The 20,392-nt window shown below is 42.8% G+C and overlaps 1 non-coding gene across 1 annotated transcript; it reads left to right on the top strand.

The window, feature by feature from the left end:
* The first annotated feature begins 1,251 nt into the window (after positions 1–1,251).
* On the top strand, positions 1,252–15,315 carry LOC101433594 (uncharacterized). Its single transcript, XR_009186474.2, has 4 exons — positions 1,252–1,489; positions 4,907–5,066; positions 13,831–13,887; positions 14,606–15,315. It is a non-coding gene; the product is annotated as an uncharacterized protein (transcript).
* The last annotated feature ends 5,077 nt before the right edge of the window (positions 15,316–20,392 follow it).

Here is a 20,392-nt window from a genome sequence, read left to right as displayed (position 1 = left end):
AAAACAAGAGGAAAACTGTGCTCTCTCATCAAAGATCTTAGATCTTTTTTTGGGCTAAATAATGCTGCTGGGTCAAGATAAATATTCTCTTCGCTCCCCAGTCCCAGCTGCTGCTATCATCCTTATTTATAGGGGACTGAGAAAAGGCCCACGGAATCTTAAGTTAGGGCTGCTTATGGAGGGGAGCTGAAGAGGGTGGAGGATGGGGGTCATAGGAAGAGGAAGCAGATGTGGTCCTGGGTGGCCCACATCCCTCACAATAAGGCAAGACCCTGAGGTGGGACTGGCCGTTGCTCTCTGCCCTGCACTGATCCCTGTCTAGTCCCTCCCCATCCTCATTGCAACCCTGTTATCTCAAGGAGGGGAAAAGGAAGAGAAGAAGGGAGGGAGAAACTGAGTCTGTAAACATCTACCTGTAGCTTGGACTCCCCCTCCCCCCAGATGGTTCCCTCGTCTGTTTGAGCGTTGGTTTTGCTCCTTGTCTGCTAGTTGTTTGTTTGTTTGTTTCTTCTTTGGGAGGCACAGAACTCCCATGATGTGGGAGGCTGGCGCCCAACTGCCGGAGTCACCGTAGGTTGGATTTTGAATCAACATTCCTCTCAGGCAAGTCTCGATCCAGGAGCCCCTGTGGCCCGAGTTTTCCACAAACTGCCCGCCTTGTTTCCCTCACGGGTCAAGAGGGACCCGCTGCTAGGAGGATTAAACGAGGAAGCCGGGCTCGCAGGCGGCGGTCACTAATAAACTGAGAGGGAAAGAACGAGAGGGAGTCCCTGGCAAAGGAGGGCCTGGCAGAGGAGGCTAGAGCGGGAAAGGAGAGGCGCTGAGGGAGACACTTGGCCCAGAACGGTGAAGGGGGCGAAGACAGCTTGCGGGAACCGAGCGCGACCATAGCTCCACGCGCAAGCCGCCACCCGCGCCCGGGCAGCGCAGCGCGCCAGAAGGGAGCGCGGGGCAGGCGGTGCTTGGCGACCCGGGCCCCGCCCTGGCTCCGCCCCTTCCCCGTCCCACCTCCTGGCTCCGCCCCCAGGGCCCGGAAGCGAAAGCTGCCCCTCCTCTTCCCAGCCGGGTCACGGAATCTCGGGGATTCCGGGAGGGAAGGGTGCCTAGCGGGTCAGGGGTGCCCCCGCCCGGCGCCATGTCCCGCAACCTGCGCACCGCGCTCGTTTTCGGCGGCTTTATCTCCCTGCTCGGCGCCGTCTTCTATCCCATCTACTTCCGGCCCCTCCTGCGGCTGGAAGAGTACCGTGAGTGACCTCTGACCCCGCGTGGCGACCTTGAGCCCGGCCGCCCTCCCCCCCGCCCTCCTCGTCCGCACGGGGTGCGGTGGACAGACCTTGGTTTGGTAGGCAGGCGGGCCTAGGGTTGAATCCCGCTCTGTGCAGCTTTGTGACCGTGAACAAGTGGTTCAACTTTCCGGACCCTGAGCATCCTCATTTATAAAACAGGGAGAGTAATAAGAGTGTCTCTCGAGGTTCTTGAGAGGCTCCAGGTGTGTAATAATGTTTGAGAAAGGAGCCTGCACGTAGTAGGTCGACAATAAATACCACTTCATACCCATAATTAACGCCTAGCGACCGCTTATTGTATCAGTTCAGGCATACGTTCCAATCCGCACCATCTGACTTGGAGGTCGATATTATTACCCCATTTTCCAGATGGGGAAGTAGAGACAGATTATAAACTCGTAAATGGAAGGCAAGTATTCCAGCCCAAGTCGTTGTCTCCAGAGCCTCCGCCACACACCGAAGCTAGGAGCGGTGGTGGTGCAGAGGCAGATGGAACCCGATCAGCCTGAGCTTAAAGATGTTTTTATTGCTCTTCATTCCGTGGAAATGTTTCAAGCCCCAACTGTTAACCTGGGTTTTTAAGTTCTTCCCTTTTCTGCTCAAAATTTTTTTCCCAAATTTTGCTGATTACTTTCATTTTAAGCTGGTTGTTCACAAGACAATGGTGAATATCGTGGGAGTCATTTTCCTACTTAATCATTCAAGTCCTATCATTCTGAAAGCCAAACTCTCCTTTCTTGAGACCTATACCTCAGTAAGGATTAGCACTTTGATACATCAGAAACCGTGTGTCAGAGAGAAAATATTAGGCATTAGAGGCTCATTTTGTTCTCCAGGAAACCTGAATCATCTTGAAGATGGAAGAGGGCCAACCCTGTCCCTTGAGAATATTATCCGAGGCTGAAAGCTTGACGATTTGAAGACGATTGCTGGGTGTGAATGCTCTCCCCTTACAAATGCTACACCATTTGATTTCTGGAGGCAGAATGCTTTAAGTACACGCTCACATTTCCTCGTAGCTTTTTTCCTATAGTCCAGGACTGAAATGGCCTCGGTGCATTCTGGCTTCCTGCAAGCACCGTGGGGTGTGTGTGTGTGTAGGAGTGGGGCTCACAGAAGCCCTGCATACTCCTATTTCCATCCTCCTTCCTAGCTGGATCTCTGCCCCAGGCTATTTTATTATAGCTCCTAAAACTGAATTTGGCATAAGGGGGTCTTTGGATACCATTAAAAAGGTTTCAGTTGTGAAGACTGGATCAGTGGTTCTCAACTGGGGGTGGTTTTGCCCATGAGGGGGCGCATTTGGTCGTGTCTGGAGACATTTTGGGTTGTCACAGTTTGGGGGCAGGGTGAAGCCTATGCCTGCCCACTTTTCTGGTTCAATTTTAATTTATTTGGCCAAATTTACTGGGAGTCATAACTGATCCTTCAAACAAGCAGATAATACTAACCAAGTAATGCTTACTGAAACTCTGCTATATGTCTGGCACTCTTCAGGGCATTTCATATATGTATTAACCCATTTAATTCTCATAATAACTCTTCATGATAGCTGGTATATGATGATTGCCCTCATTTTACATGTGGGCAAATGGAGATATGGAACAGTTAAGCAACTTGCACAGGAGCCCACTGCTGATGAGTCACAGATCTGGGACATGAGCCAGTGCCCTTAATTGTTGCAGTGAGGTACCATATTGCCTCTCCAAGGAGGTAAGAAAGGGGAGTGGGGCAGAGCAGAATCTAAAATTCTTAGTAGATGGGTGACCTTAACCTCTCTGAAAAGTCACTTAACCTCCCAGAGAGTTGTTTGACCTCTCCTTATCTGTAGCAATGCAGATTACAGGACTGATTGTCTAGGTTGCTGGGTGACTGGAATGAAGTAAGAGATATGGAGACATCTAGTAGAGTGCTTATATAGTGCTTTTATTAGGCATTCCATTGAAAGTTTTAAGAGGTAAGGATCCACGAGGCAGCAGTGTGAGGTTAGGGAATGAAGTAGGTGGGCAGACCCAGGGCTGGCAGACCCGACAGTAAACTGGGGTACAGGACCTGTGTGGGTTAACAACAGCCGTGAATGTGTCATGGGGGCAGAGCCTCAGTTCACCTCAGCACATCCAGCTGGCATTTATTTAGCCTTTTTCACTGTTTTTCAACCTGGACTTTAGCCTTCACTGTGATCCTGGCTCTGTGCTAGGTGCTGGGCCTACATGGCCGACCACAATGATCATCGCACTCCTCTGTCTCACTGTGCCCTCATCCAAACCACATCCCCCACCCACTCCCTGGATGCTGGGCGGTCTCCCTGCTAACGTCCCGCTCCGCATACTACCCGTTCCCTACCCAGGAGACACCTCTTTGGTTAAAGTTCTAAATTAGTTACATTTGTGGAAAGAGAGGGTGGACAATATGGGTTTTTGTTGTTGTTGTTGTTGTTGTTTTTTAAGGTACTGGGGCTGGGGAATGAACCCCGGGACCTCATATGTGGGAAGCCGGTGCTCAATCCCTGAGCCACAACATCTCCCTTAAGTTGGTTTTATAGTTTGTTTGCTTGTTTGTTTCTTGTTTTGTTTTGTTTTTAGGAGGCACCGGGACCCATCCTGGGACCTCCCATGTGGGAAGCAGGAGCTTAACGTCTTAAGCCACATCTACTCCGACAGCGTGGTTTTGATTCTTTGATATTGGTTAAGATGTGCTTTGTGGCCTAGTGTAGGTCATTTTGTACAGATGTTCCCTGTGTACTTGGCAAGAATGTATGTCTACTTGTTGGGTACAGAGCTCTATATATGTCGATTACAGCTCTATATATGTTAGTTTTGTTATTCAAATACCTGGAGACCTTACATCTTGAATTGCATACAATCTAGAATATTCCTAGAGAAGTTTTTCCAATTATTATATAGGGATTCCCTGTATCCTTAATACTATATTTCTCATAACTCTAGTTTAATCTGTTATTATCATAGTTACTAGCTTTCTTGTGGTTAGTATTTTTCTGATGTGTCTTTTTCTGTCCTCTTGCAGCCGTTATTTGGCTTTCTATGACTGTCTCATATCTAGCATCAACGGCACTTTTTAATTCCAATCTGACTATCTCAACTGTTGAGATTAGTTCATTTTCATTTATGTTTACTGTTCTAGTTGGATTTATTTTCCCCATCTTAGTGTTTTCTATTTATTTTTTATCTATGCATCCTTTTTCTCCTTTCCTGCCTTCTAGATTTTAAAAAATTTTCATCCCCCTCTACTAGTTTGAAAGTTTTACATTCTGGTTTTTTTTTTTTTTCCATTTTGATGATTACCATTTAAAATTTCAAATTAACCAACATCTTCACCCTCATATGAACAATACAAGGGCCTTAGGATGCCCTGACCCTTAGCCTACACTCCTTACATATTATTTTAATCCTGTCTTGTGTCTGTATTCCCCAAATCAGTTAGTATGATTACAGTTTTATACAGTCACTGATTGTTTATCTTTGCCCACATTTTTTATTCACCAATTCTTGCGTCTACTTTCTCGTTTGAATTTTCTGCCTTCTAAAATACATCTTTCAGTATTTATTTGGTGAGAATTTGTAACTGGAAAACTCCATTTTTTCTTTGCTGGAAAATTACAGAATTCCTGGTCTTCTGCTGTTGCTGTTGAAAAGCCTATTTTCAGCCATTTGTTCTCCAGATTTCATCCCATCGCTTGATTAAAATGCTTGAATAGCCCTCCACTGTCCTCAAAACAAAGTTAAACCAGTAAAGGATCAGTGAAGTCTTTTAATCAAACAGGTAATGGGATCAATTTCACTCTTAAGGAGCTCTACCCTTAGAGTGTGTAAGAGGGGCTGGGAGGGTCAAGGCTGTGATCTTGGGGAGAGGTGACCATAGCCTGAACCAGGGTGGTGGTTATGGGGCTGGGGAGAAGTGACTGACTTGAGCTGTATTTAAGAAATTGGTGTCTGAATAGGTGCCAGGGTGAGGGAGGAAGAGAAAAAAGAAGAGCACCCAACTTTCTGGCTCCAGCTAATTAACTAGGAAACACAAGAAATGATTGGGTTTGGAGGTGAGGAGACAGGTTAATTCGATGGTGGATGTGTTGAGTATTGGACATGCTCTTGGAGATGTCCCATAGGTAATGGGATATACCAGTCTGGAGCTTACATACTGAGTCTGAGCTGGAGCCAGAGACGATGGGGCTGTCATCAGCATGTTGATGGGAATCAGAGTCACAAGTGTAAAGTCTCAAGGCAGAGTCCAGAGATTGAAGAAAAAAAGCTGACCTAGGCCAGAATACTGGTGAACCCCAGTGTTTGAAAGTCTGAAGAAGAAGGGCCTTTGAAGGAGTTGAGTGGCTAGAGAGAGAGGATTAATGTCTGGAGAGGCTGCAGTCACAAGCTAGAGGAAGACAGCTCTGTACCAAAAGAGGTGTGTTCAGCAGGGTCAGGCAGCTTGGAGATGGTAAAATATGAAAACATCCATCAGATTTATCAAAAGGAAAGTAAAGACCATTGTTCTTTTTGTGTTTTTTTTTTAACTTTATATTGTACATTTAATAATTGAAAATATAAACAATTAAAAACTAAAAAGAAAACAGTTGAATAAAAACATTTCTCAAAGTACTGGATACCTATAAAAATTTTTTCAAATCATACAGTATGTTACACAGTATATTTGGTTCATAGTAATGCTATTATACAGTATTTGTCTTTTTGTGTGTGGCTTGCTTTGCTCAACATAATGCATCCCGGTTCATCCATGTTGTCATGTGCTTTGTTCTTGTCATGTCATGTCATTTGTTCTTATAGCTGCATAATATTCCATCGTCTGACTACAGCACAGTTTGTTTGCCTGTTTATCTATTGATGGACACCTGGGTTTCCACCTTCTGGCAATCGTGAATAACGTCACTGTGAACATCGGTGTGCAGATGTCTGTTCGTGTCACTCCTCTCAGTTCTTCTGGGTATATACCCAGTAGTGGTATTGCAGGGTCACATGGCAACTCTATATTCAACTTCTTTAGGAACTGCCAAACATTCCTCCACAGTGAAAGCCATCAGTTATTGTGTGAAGAATGCTTTCATTGGTTTGGTAGTGAGCAGAAAGTAGATTGTAGTGGATTTAAGAGTAAGTAGACAGTACATTAAGTTGACTATTTAAGGATGTTTAGCTGTATGGACAGGAAAATTGCAAAGTAAAATTTGCAACAGGGCAAGGGGTATAGGAAGAGTTTTGGCTGGCAAAGATGGGACAGCCAAGAGAGTCTCCAGACAAAGAAAGACACTGGAGAGAGAAGACAATCCATAGAGTGTGGAGTGGCACATGATCTTGAGCTCAGGTGGAGGAGAGAGCCTCAGACCGAAGGCAGGACCCCGTTTCCACCAGCTCAGGAGGAAGAGCAGATGTGGATGCGGCAAAGTGCAGATTTCATGTTGGGAAGTTGCGGGCACTTCCAGGGGATGGCTTTTTTCCTCTTCCTGCTGCCAGAGGTCAGATCATCGATGAGTGAAAGGCACAGCCCCCGTGCCAGACTCTCTTTCATTGAAACACTCTATTTCCTGGGCTTCTGTGGTGGCCCCTCTGTCAGTGTTTCCGGGTCTGCTCTTTTGCTCCTACCTTTTCAGCCACCCCTTCCTAGCCTCTCCTCTTGGGTCTTCCTCTTCTGACCACCTGTGATTGTTTGCCTGGGCGGCTGTCACAAGTACCGTAAACTGGTTTGGGCTAAACAACAGGAACTTGTTGGCTCACGGTTTTGAGGCTAGAAGAAGTTGCAAACCAAGATTTCAGCAAGGCTTGCTTTCCCCGCAGAGATGACAGTGTTCTGGTGCTGGCTGCCAAGTGATGTCCTCTGCTTTCTCTTTGGGGTTCCTGCTGACCCCTTCCTGTGACTTTCTCTTTATAAGGCCTCCAGTCATCTGAATTAAGACCCACCCTCATTAAATTGGGCCACTTCTTAATAAAAATAACATCTTCAAGAGGTCCTATTTACAATGGCTTCACAGCCCCAGGGAAGTGTGTATGTATTTATGTACATATAGTATACACACATGTATAATCAGATTGGGTTATTCTCCCCTTTTTCATATATTTATTTATCCACAGTTTACAAATTAAGCATTTTGTTATCTGCCCGTCCTCTCCACTCTACCATTACTTGTTTTGTTAAATATTTTTTAAATTAGAGAATTCATAGGATTACTGCAAAAGCATGTGGAACAGAGTTCCCAAAAACTGCCTTCTAGTATTAACATTCTGTGTTAGCATGGTACCTTTGTTATAATTCTTGAAAGAATATTATTATAATTGTACAGTTAACAGTACTCCATGATTTACGTTAGGGTTCATTGTTTGTGTCATAGAGCCCTATGTTGTTTTTTTTAAAATTTTTAAAAATTCTAGTAGCATATATACAACCTAAAATTTCTCCTTTTAACCATATTCAAATGTAGAATTCAGTGCTGCTAAAAAAATATTGAGAATGTGTGTTTGTTGAGGTACACAATTCAACCTACCATACCATCCTTTGTACATGTATGAGTATCAGGGTTTTGAACATACCAAGGAGAAGCCCACACACAGTTCTTGGAAGGTCAGGGCAGAAGCCCAGTCCTTGAGAAGTGAGTTACTAGTGAAAATATTCTTTGGAGCCTCTGGCTGGCAAGGGAAGAGCCCATACTAAGTGGCGCCTGATCGTCAGTTCATTGTGGGCTCTTGGGCTGGCTGATGCTGGTCAGCCTGGGGAGCCTGGGAACAGGTGGGCTCCAGGGTCTCTGCCAGAATAAGCCTTCTTCAGGGTGGGGTTGGGGGCAGTGAGGGAAGGCTGCTTAGGTGAAACAAAGCCACAGAGATCTTCCCAGTTTGCAAAGCAGGCAGGGCACTCTCGCAAGACCACTGGAATGGGTTTCATTTTGACATTCATCGTGACCTTCAGCTCTTTCATTAACTCAGCAAGACTTTACCAAGTCTTATGGAGTACAGAATCAGTTCTGCACTTGATATCTCAAGTACTGAAATGCGTACTGGGGAGATGGCCATTGACATTGGGGCCTCAGCCATCCCAAACCAGAAGCATGTGTAGAATTTTGCTGTGTGTTTGAAGGATCTCCCAGACGTTGCTTTTTATCTTTCATCCTGTTGGTGTAGTGTTGTTTGTCTGAACCCGCGTTTAGGGAGTGGTACAGGTGCAGTAACTAGATTCTTATTCTGTCAGTGATCTTGAACATAGCCTTTTAGATATAACGTGCACTTGTAAGCATTTGAGACCAACCTGTGAAATGAGGCAGAATAAGATCATTTTTGGTGATTTCTTTTTGCTTTAAATTTTAATGAGATGTGCAGAAGCATAACATTGTAAGGTTGTTCCAGAAGGAACTTGAGTTCTTTCAGTCCTCTCATTTAGGTGACTTGTCCGAGGTCACTCAGCACGTTAATTCACGGGGTGGACCCTAGACTGCAGCTCCCCTGACCTGGCCCAGTGCTGAATCCCCTGCCGCACAATGCCTTGAAGATAGCGGAGGCTTTGTAACAGCAAAGCAAAAGGTTATGTGAGGCGACCTCTGGTCCCCTGCCTATCTGCCATGAGCTTTTTCTCTTGCACCTTGCTGCCCTCAACTCAGAGCACATAGTCTGAACAGCCCTGCAGAAAATCACTTGATGTGGCAATAATTCTTAGCTTGTAAGGGCATGTTCCTATTACAGTGCTTCCCCTCCCCAGCAGGATTTTATTTTTTTATTTTTGTTTTTTACAATTGTTTCTTTTTTTTTTTCAATTTTATTGGTACAGGTTAATAAAGCATAAAGCCATCCAAAGAGTACAGTCAGTGGTATTTGGTGTAATCAAATGCTTGTGCGATCACATGTTTGTGCACTTATCACCCCAGTCACTCCCAGAGCACTTTCGTTATTCCAATAATAATAATAAACAACAAACAAAACTCATCACCTCTCAGTCTCTCAAAGCCTTGCCTGCTGTACATAGCTGCTATTCTTTTTCCTTCTCGCTAGTATACTTATATTTATAGTTTGTAAAAACAGTCTTACATATGCAATATCACCCATATTCATATTTTACATGAGGTATGTTATTTTATACAGTCCCATGTTACAGTTTTTAGCTTTCCTTCTAGTAATATACGTGACGTTAGACTTTCCTTTGCAACCAGTCATACCCATAAAATAGCACTGCTAGTTACAAACGCCATGATATGCTTTAACCATTTTTATTCATTTCCAAAGATTTACAAACAACCTTTCTAACAATTCTGCCCAGATTAACCCTCAGCTTTCTATTCTCTACCCTCCTCCTATTTTCTGAAAACTTATATTCCAATTATTAACTCCATGAGTTTACACAATATATTTAATTCATAACAGTGCCATCATACAGTATTTGTCCTTTTGTGTCTGGCTTGCTTCACTCAACATAATGTCCTCTAGGCTCACCCATGTTCTGTGCCTCACCGCTTCATTTCTTCTTACTGCTGCACAATATTTATGTGTATATAATTTGCGTAATTTGTATAACACCACAATTTGTTTACCCATTCACCAGTTGGTGGGCACCTGGGCTGTTTCCTACTCTTGGCAATCATGCATAATACCGCCGTGAACATGCGTGGATTGAGGTCTGCTCATTTCTGTGCTCTCAGTTCTTCTGGGCAGATACCTAGTAATGCTATTGCCAGGTCGGCTTCCTTAGGAACTGCCAGGCAGCCCTCCACAGTGGCTGCACCATTCTGCATTCCCACCAACAGTGAATAAGCATTCCTATCTCTCCACGTCCTCTCCTACATTTATTCTGACTTTTTAATAGCAGCCGGCCTAATAGGTGTGAAATGATATCTCATTGTAGTTTTGATTTGTATGTCCCTAATTGCTAGTGATGTTGAACATTTTTTCAGTGTTTCTTCACCATTATTACAATGCTTTTTATTCCTTTTACCATAGAATCATGTGAATTGCATGGAAAGACTGAATAAAGTCTTCCTAACTTTAGCTTCCTGGATTCAACCATACTCTCTGGTGAGGAAATAAAAGCGCATACAGGGTTGGGAGGAGCCAGTGCTTCAAGTGACCTTTTGGTTTCCCACAGCCACCCTGGTCCTCCTCAGCCAGCTGGCTCACAGTTGCTGTCGGTACCACTTGTTGCCCTCAGCCAGCTGGCTCACGCTTACGCAGTGTACATCCAGTGGTAGCGTACCCTGGAGGCAGCCGGAGCGTGAGTCTAGGTAGCAGCAGCCAAATGAGAGCGCTGAAAAAGCATTTAAAAATTTTTATTTTTTGCTACTTTTAGAAAAAGATGCTTTGAAATAATCATCGTGGAATAGTCTCAGCATTGTTGACTTATTTATACTATTTTGTGACTTTATATTTTTTTATTAAGCAAAATACTCCTAATTTATGGAAAAGATGCAATAGTACAGTAAACTCAGTAGACCTTCACCTAGATTTACCAGTTGTTAACATATTGCTACATTTGCTGCCCCCTCTGTTAAGTATATATATACACACACACATGCACATGTATAATGATATTAACACACATTTTACCTATTACCATTATTTTGCTGAGCCATTTGAGAATAATTTGGAGACATGAGCTTTAAAATTCCTCAGCATGTCAGCATGTATTTCCTAAGAACAAAGCCATGCTCCTACATAATCACAATACAATTATCCAATCCAGGAAATTTAATATTGATGCAATGCTATTACCTAATGTACAGTCCATATTCCAGTTTTGCCATTTGTCCCAATTATGTCAAGTTGCAAGTTGCTGTTTATTTTAACTCTGCATTGGCAGGAGGGGCTGGGGGCCATTTTCTGCTCGCTGGGTAGAAGTGAGTCGGCTCCTGACGTCATAGCCTGCCTTGGTTTTTAGGTGTTTATCTGCAGGTCTTGCACTAGAGCATCCTTAACTAGTTAGTTATAAGACTGCTGACAGAGCTGGCATTTAAGAACGGGTATACCGTGTTCATGTGAGTTGTAAACGTTATGTAAAGTAACAAGTCAGACAGTGGATTTATTTCCCAATATGGACATTCAATATAAAAATGTTTTCATTATCAAAGACCTAAAAATTATTGGATGGACTCTTTTATTGCCACACAAAAATCAACCCATCTGTATGCATTACCAGTTTTAATAGTATTCCTTGGCCCTTTGACGAGAGATAAAGATCCTCAATTAAAACTACACATCAAACACTGCCTTAGCACCAGGGGGCAGAATTGGGCTTGCTGAGACACGAGGATGGGGAGGTTTCTAACCTGCCTTGGAGAGCTCCAAGCCTAGTGTTCCATTTTTGCATTTTAATCATTTCACTCCTGGTAGAAACCTGCTCAGTGCTGAAGTGAGTAATTAGTTTACCCTGATTTGTTCACATTGTTAAGCCCCTGGCTGCTGCGTTTGTCCTTTTCCTGAGGTTTGTATTCAGTCGCTATTTCTTGGTTGATAGCAAAATAGAAACCTACTGTCAACCTCATCAAGATGTACTTGCTAAATCCTGAGGAACCAATGTCTGTTTTTCTTTTAGCATATTCCACATTCCCAGATAAAATGTCTTTGATGAATTTATATACGTCTGCTTCGGCCTTAGAGTATTTATAAAACATTAATGGATTAAAGAAACAGAGGATGTAGATAGGATGCTATTACCGAGTTATCACTTGGTAGGAACTGGTTCAGCAAAGTATGTCCAAGCCAGACTACAGAGTTGGTTGAATTAGAATGAGGATTATAAAGAGATTATGGCCTATTTAAAATAAATCCTCAGCCTCTCTCCAACCTCATTAGCAATTAGCAAGAAAGTGTGAAGACAGGGATTCCATTCCCTCCACGTGGTCCTCCACTGCATTGTGAGAGGTTAGGACACAATTAGGCATTCTGTCCTTGCCACCACCAGTCAGCGGCCTTCCATGTTGGACAGCCTGCCAGCTTCTTGGGCTTTGCACTACCTCCCTCTTAGAGAACCTGTTTAGTACACCAGGATGTTTGATTTCCTTAATTCTCTAGGTCTGGGGCGTGTTCCGATGATCAAGTATTTTTAAACGATTATGTCCCTCTTTCAGAATTTCAGAGAATGGGCCCTTAACCTTGGAAGTCTGGAGATTATACCCATTTTTGTTCCTGGCAAGAATTGTGACAACAATGATCCTTTAATATTTGGTGTTTCTAAGAGCACATTTGAGACAGACCCATACTTTAAGAATTCCACAGTTACAGAGTGATAGGGTTCAACCATCTTAGGAAATGAGAACACCTTTGTGTTGTCTTATTTCAGAAAGTGACACCTTCGGGGCTCTATTATCATCCACTCTAGATGGAAGACGTCTTTTGGCATATCTGGTCCAGAGGGTCTTGTTTGCCATCCACCTGCTATTTTTCAGAGAGGCCCAGGGAAGCCATCAGCCATTATCTATAATCGGCCTCATTATGCTAGGCCTTTTCTCTGTCCGTCTTAGAATTGAATATCAAGATTCACATAATCCCCTTTGCCTAGTGTTTTATTTGCCAAAGCAAACTTAGCATTGATAAAACCATCAGGTAGGTCACTTAGGATTGACTTTCTGTCACATCGCAAGGGAAGCAGATTCAATGAATATTTGATTTGGCAAAAGGCTGTTTCTTGTACATTTATGCTTGCATAACTTTTTGAGAATTCCGAGCCAGAATAAAGAAAACGGCCTAATATTAAGTAAGAGCTAAATGTGGATTTAAAGAAACACTGTCAGCCTGGTTAAAACAAAGATCTGATTACAACATTTAATTACTGTAATTTAGTAGTAAACATCATTTGGCTCTAAGTCTTTCTCCTGAAAAGCTGTCATTTATTTGTCAAGATAGTTAAAATAATAAGTCTTTGTTTTCACAAACCTTGGGTTTCTCCTTAACTACTTAGAAAGATCTGTCAGAGTGCATGAAGCCCACTGATAAAATGCCTATTTCTCTGGGCCCTTTCCTGTTGGACATTTCCAGTGAGACTGGCTTAGCCGCTGTAGCTAAAAACATGCTTTCTAATTGGCACAGCACCTGCAATCAATTAGGGAAGCTTCAATTATCCAAACCAAAGCCACCCACCCAAAGATTAATTTTCTGCTCTATTTCCTATCAAAAACAGCATATTTAGCTCTGGGTCTAGTTCTTCTGTGGAGTACATTTTAGACATAAACTATGTCGTTTTCTTGTTAATTGTACTTGTTCCTTCAATTCGGCAGCTTTCCCCTCCTAATACCACGCCCACCAGTTCTTTCCAAATTGTTCTTTTTCTGTTGTTTTGTTGCCTTTCCAAAATGCTGAGATCACAAAGAAAAGATGTTCATTGGGAAGCTTTTCTTTGAAGTATAGCTTTCTTTATTTTATTGCAAACACCTAATCTTTTTTTGCCTTACTGTTTCTAATTTCCACAACCTAAGAATTTTGGGTAGCGGCACCTGTGAATCTAGTAACCCCTGTAAATGTCGTTTCCTAATTGTCCCGGGTCATTGACCCATATAAATACAGAGATTCCCCGCACCACCTATTCTAAAGAGTAAATTTTCTGTTGTGTTTCTCAGAGAAGGAACAAGCCATAAATCGAGCTGGTATTGTTCAAGCAGATGTGCAGCCACCAGGTAAACATAAAAAAAAATCTCATTTGTATTGGTGTGTGTGTGTGTTTGCTTTGTTGTGGGGGAGTAGGAGAATGTTCTTTAGCTTAGAGGGTAAACTGTGATTTTACTGTTTATTTCACAACAGTTGCCATTTTATAGGTGCCACCCCAAGACTTCATTTCAATATTTCACTCCAGAATACTTTTGAAGTTTGCCACATTTCTCTTTTGCTTTTGATAAAGGGCATAAAAATGTAACAAGTGTGCAATTAAATGTGAAGTGTGAATAGCTGTTTTGCAGACTTATTTACCAAGCACCTATTTAAATACTACCCTCTTGGGAGAATACTGTTTACTTGTGAGCTATTTTAATTGATGGGGAGTCTGCTTTATACAAAAGCTCAGAAGCTCCCTTTATGGCTGAATGGTTAGTTACTTTCAGATGATCTAACTTGGCTGAGAATGAGAGATTTCCAGCTTATTAACCAAAACTCTTGCAATCTGTGGCAACGTTCATTTTTATTTTGTTGCTCTTGTTTTTTAAACGAAGCCAGATACGTATCTTCTTATTGTGGGATAATTTCCAATCCTTTTAAAAGTCCTTCCTGGCTGCCATGGTTTCTCAAGCTATAGGTGAATCATGCCACGCAATTTGGATGACGTTTTGTTTGTTTGGGGTTGAGGAAAGTGATAGGAAATATAAAAATGAATCCTGATTTTATTCATGTTTCTTTCCATAGGGTTAAAAGTATGGTCTGATCCATTTGGCAGGAAGTGAGAATGCTGTCACCAACTCTGATTGTGAAAGTAGACATCTTCATGCTTTCAATTCTGCAGCAAGTATAAATCAGCTCCCTGTGGGATGAGGGCTGGAGAAGAAAACTCTGTAATGCCATAAATAAGAGTACTTGTGATGAAAGACTGCACAAGGATTAATATTCTCCTTCTTTCCCTCCTTAAATATCAAAAGAACCCTGGAACAAATCACACCACTAAGAAGTTTCATGATTTTGGTTGGCTTTCTAAAAATGAAGTTACCTCACCCAGCTGCGTTTGGAGTAGATCTGCTTATTATTCAGTCTTTACCACTTACCCAACCAAGCAGTGATATGAATTTTCAGACAAGCAACCAGTGGGCTCAGGAAGACCTGAGTCTATTTTGCCATCTTCCAAATAAAAGATTTCTATGATAAACCACCATGCTGAACTGCCTCATAGGGCTCTTGGAAAATATTAAAGTTGATAAAACTCTTTGAGGGCAAGGTACTTTGTGTTTTAAGAGTGCTGTGTGTTGGAAAATAAGTAAATATGAAACAAGTCAAACTACATTGATCCTCGTGCTGAGTAGAATGAATTAACAGAAGTAAAAAAATCTGTGTATTAAAATTACATATTTTTTATTTTACAAGGGTGTGGTCATTAAAAAAATTTTTTTTGTTTTGTTTTGAAATCTTATGTAAATTAACTATACCAAGAAGCAATATTCAACTGGATAATATTTGACTGGTTATTTGACCAGTTTTTTGACTGTGTGATATTCATCTGTTTGTCTACAAGTAGAAATTTTAAAGGTAAATAGCTAATTTGCTGAGACAAGTATTTACTGAGTGCTGGTACTCTACCAGCTACCATACCAGGTGCTGCAAGATGAGCATGACAATACTTCTTTCTCTTTGGCACTCTGGTCTGCCCCTCACTGGATTTTATGCTTTTGAAGAGGCACATCTTTCATTTTTAAATCTCCTAGCCTTAAGCATTATAGTAGACTCTAGATGAGCTTCCTCATGACATAATTTTATTATTGTAAACTAGGATGTGTTTTTTTTTAATGGACACCTGGCCTAATTATATAATTACTTTCAGAAGGAAGATACATAACTCCAAAACCAACATCATCCTTTTTTGGTAAGCATTCCCTAGCCTCCCATCCCAGTTGACAACAAGTAAAGGAAGTTTATTCAACAAGGGTACACTTGACTGCTCTTTTCCTGGGAGGGGGCACTTAGGAAGTTCCATAACTTAAAGCCACACATTCTGCAGGTGCTTAATTGGTAATTCTTTAGGACTGAGGCAAGTGCACTGTGCCTTCTGCTCTGACGATGTCCAGGCTAAAATGGTGGTGTCCAGTTTCCTCAGAGGAGCTCTTCGGGGCCTTGATTGTCTGTTTGCCTTTGTTGGCCTCGTTTTGTCTCCTGAGTGAATCTTTGCCCTGGCCCTGCCCCTGCCCTCAGCACACCTCTCTGCAGAGATAAAGGGACTGTCTGTCCTGCACCTTGGTATTATAAAAGATTCACTTTTCCCACTGTCAGAAGCATAACATCCACTCTGCTGTCCCACACTTGACAAAAGCAGGGTGGTGAGAAACTCTTCATGAGGATTGACAAGGCCTTGCATTTCATCCGTGGGTTTCCCAAAGTGGGTTCCCCAGGACGATAATAGAAGCAGTTGAAAGAAGGGGATCTTCTGCCAAATACATTTAGGAAACATAAGAATTAAAGTTAATTAGTTTCATTTGCATCTAATGTGATGCTCCCCAGGAGAGACCTAAAATTTCCAAGTATATTTGATCACAGAATATTTTTCACAGATTATTTTCTGGGTTAGTGACCACAGGTGGTATCCTTTTGGGGAAATACTCCTATAGACCAGTAGTTCTCAAACTTTTGGGTCTCAGGCTCCCTTTTCACTCTTAAAAATTATTAAGAACTTAAAATTTGAGTCCTGTTTGTATAGGTTATATCTATATATCTATAGAAAAATTTTTAAAAATTTTAAAAATGAGTTCATTAACAATATCAGTAATAAATGCATTCTAGGTTAATGTAACATTTTGTGTGAAAAAAATATTTTCTGTCGCAAAATCATTTAGTGAGAAGAGTAGCATTCTTTCATTTTTGCAAATCTCCTTAATGTCTGGCTTAATAGAAACATAGCTGGATTCTCATATCTGCCTCTGCAACCAATCTTCTATCACACATCCTATGGCCTCTAGAAAACTCCACTGTACACACACAAAAGGATGAAAGTACAAAAGGCAAAAATGCTTTAGTATAATGAATATAATTTTGATCATGCACAACCCCTGAAAAGGCCTTGGGGACTCCTAGGAGTCCCTGGACCACACTTTAAGTCTAGTTTTCTTGGATTCAGTCAGACCTTTTGAGAATTGTTTTTGGATTGCATTAGTTCCCACAAAGGGGTGCTCTTAGTGAACTGCTTGGCATATCCTCATTAAAGGAGATTATTGGGGGGAAGGCCTGATAAAATTTCTTACAGTTATTGTTGAAGTTGTTGGAAACATCTTTCTTATATCAAACAATAGCCTCTTTAGGAAGATTAGGGTTGACTTCAGAGCCAGAAACAGGCACAACTGAAGAGTTGGTACTTTTAGCCTATGAACTCGGAATTGTGTAACTTGTTTCCCTCTTTGGGTTGTCTGATAAGAAGCTCAACTGCATTCATGATTAAGCTATGGAAAAAGTGTCTTAGACCTTATGCAATGTATCTGGGCCATGGAGTTCACTTCATCCTTTCCCCCCTGCCCTTATTTTTCTCCCTGCTTCCTTTTTCTATTGAAAATAAAACTTATAATCTAGTAGGGGAAATGAAACAAATTCATAAAAGAATCAAAATAGTATTGAATATTAAAACGTGCCTTTTAAGAGGTTCAGACAATCTTCTAAATTTGAACACATGCAAACCCTGGCACCTGGCACATATATTCAGTAGAATTGCATCCATTGAGTTCACCAAAGACATGTACAAGAATGCCCATGGCGGGGAATGAATGTGGGTCAAGCGGTTGGGTACCTGCTTCCCACATGGGAGATCCCAAGTTCAGTCCCCAGTGCCTCCTAAAAACAAAAACAACAAGGAAACAAATGAATAAAACCAACTCAGGGAAGCTGATGGAGTTCAGTGGTTGTGTGCCGGCTTCCTGCATGCGAAGTCCCAGGTTCAATCCCCAGCCACAGTACCAAAAAAGTGCCTACAGCAGTATTAGAATGTTCATAGCACTGGAAACATCTCAAATACCCATCAGCAGGGCAATGAGTAAATCATGGCATATCCATGCAATAAAATACGATAATCCCTACGGCCTTGCATAACAATATGATAAATTTCACAAACAATGCTGAGCAAAAAAAGTCAGTTGCAAGAGAACATGCATGGAGAGTCCACTGAGGTTTTTTTTAAAGATGTATTTATTTCTCCCCCCTCCTTCCATTGTCTGCTCTCTGTGTCCGTTCACTGTGCGTTCTTCTGTGTCTGCTTGTCTTATTAGGCTGTTCTGGGAACTGATTCTGGGACTTCCCAGAGTGGGAGAGGCGATCATTCTCTTGCACCACTTCAGCTCTCTAGTCTGTTGCGTCTCTTACTGTCTCTCCTCTGTGTCTCTTTTTGTTACATCATCTTGCTGCATTAGCTCTCTGCATGAGCCAGCACTCCTGTGCGGGGCAGCACTCCTGCACGGGCAGTACTCCACCTGGGGCAGCTCACCACACCGGCCAGCTTGCCTTCACCAGGAGACCCTGGGTATTGAACCCCGGACCTCCTATGTGGTAGATGGGAGCCCAATTTCTTGAGCCACATCCACTTCCTTCCAGTGAGTTTTAAAGAATAAAAACAGCAGATGTGGCTCAAGCAGGTGAGTGCCTGCTTCCCACACGGGAGGCCCCTGATTTGGCTCCTGGTGCCTCCTAGAAACAAAACAACAGGCAAAATTAACCCATACTCTCAGAGGTCAGGGCAATGGCTTCTCTTAGGGAGGGGGAAAGGGAGTGAAGGGGAAGGGGCACTAGGCGGTCTTGGGGGTGCTGGGTAGGTTCTATGTCTTGACCTGGGTGCAGGTTACATGAGTGTGTTCGGTTTCTGTATATTCACTGAGCTGCACAAATACATTGTACTTTTCTAAATGTATGGCATATTTCAATAAAAACTATTTAAAACGAGGGGCAAAATCTAGCTTGGGCATTTAGAAGAAAAAGAGGAAGCAGAAAGTTTTCTGATTCTGTGGAAGCAGAAAACTTTCCAGAGAAAGAACTGTGGTTTGGGGGTAGGAACCCGGGTTAGGAGGTGGGCAGTGGAGGAGAGGTGGTTAAACTTACCTTGCAGAGCTGTTGGGAGAATCTGGAAGACTGGATGTGAGGTGCCTAGCCCCATGGCTGAAACGGGCCAGGGACCAGTTAAGGACAGCGATTATTATTTCTGGCATAGCTGTCATTTGAACAGAGCCATGAAAAAATGTCTTGGATTCAGACAGGCAGAGGTGTGGAGTCAGAAAAGTTAAAAGTGTGTACTTAAGAGATGGTTTGGCTGGGACACAGGTGTCCCACAGGCTGTCCCTGTCCAGGGCACCATGGTATCCTCCCACCTGATGGGGACATGATTTCGAGAAAGCACTGGGTCAAGACTTGGATGGATGGAATGAATTTTGACTGATTGATTGAGTGAAGGGAGTGGTAGTTGAGGGCCATGTGTGGGGGGGGGCAGTCACTCATTAACTGTCAAGCTAAGTTTTACTTAATTTAGGAGACACTGAAATATTTTAAGCAGGAAGTGGTCTGCAGACTTTTCTGTAAAACAGAGCCACTGTGTTTTCCCAAGAAGTGCAAATGAAAGAATGGTCCCTGGGGAGGCCCATCTGCAAGACTGTCCGTGATGAGATCAGTATAGAATGGAGAGTAAGCAGTTAGAAATGGATACAGTTTGACAGTAATTTCTGTCTTTTAAATCTGAGCAGGAAAAAGCTGGGCTTGCATTTTGAATTTTTGTGTTTTTTATTTCTAATAAAATTCATCTTTCTTGTTTTTTACCATGGACCATGATGGACAGGAAATTAGAAACAAAAACAAAACTGGCCTTTGTAGGTGAAGAAGCTCTAATTTAAAGGTTGGACTAGGTAGAGTGTTTTTAGGTACAATCTAGTCCGAGGCTTAGAAGTCCTGTGTGCTCAGCAAGCTGAAAATGTTCCCTGCCTCCCTGAGGTTCCTGTGTTCCAATGTATCAGCAGACCAAAGCATCCTTGCTTCTTAATCTTGGGCAGGACTCCGTGGCCAGGCGATTTCTCTCCTCCAGATTTCGCTTGCACCTGCTGAGTGTGGTGAGGCCTTCTGCAGTTTATTCTGGCTGCTGGTAGGGATAAATACAGCTCCTTGGCAACCGCTGTGCGTGGGGAGGTAGCCAGAGCACCTGGGGAACTTACTGTGCTGTTCCCTGAATGTGTGCCTGAAGATACCCTCTCCTGAACCCAAGGTTCTCAGCCAGGAGATGGCATGTAGGTAGCCCTGCCCAGGCATCTCCCAGCTGACTGGAAGCTGCAGGGCACCCCTCATCCTTCTGCTTAGCCTCTGCTAAGTGGACTTACCTGAGAGCATCTCTCCTTCCCCCCCTCCCTCCCACTCTGATCCTCTTAATACACTGGGGAGAAAGGAAAAGATGCTGCCCCTCATGAAAGTTGAGGAGCTTTGATATAGAGAATCAGCAGCAATTCCTCCTCCTGGGGTTCTCTCTGTGACCAAAAATGA

Source organism: Dasypus novemcinctus, chromosome 1, assembly GCF_030445035.2.
Source record: "Dasypus novemcinctus isolate mDasNov1 chromosome 1, mDasNov1.1.hap2, whole genome shotgun sequence".
In the NCBI taxonomy this organism is placed as follows: domain Eukaryota; kingdom Metazoa; phylum Chordata; class Mammalia; order Cingulata; family Dasypodidae; genus Dasypus; species Dasypus novemcinctus.
This window is presented reverse-complemented; position numbering and strand designations above follow the sequence as displayed.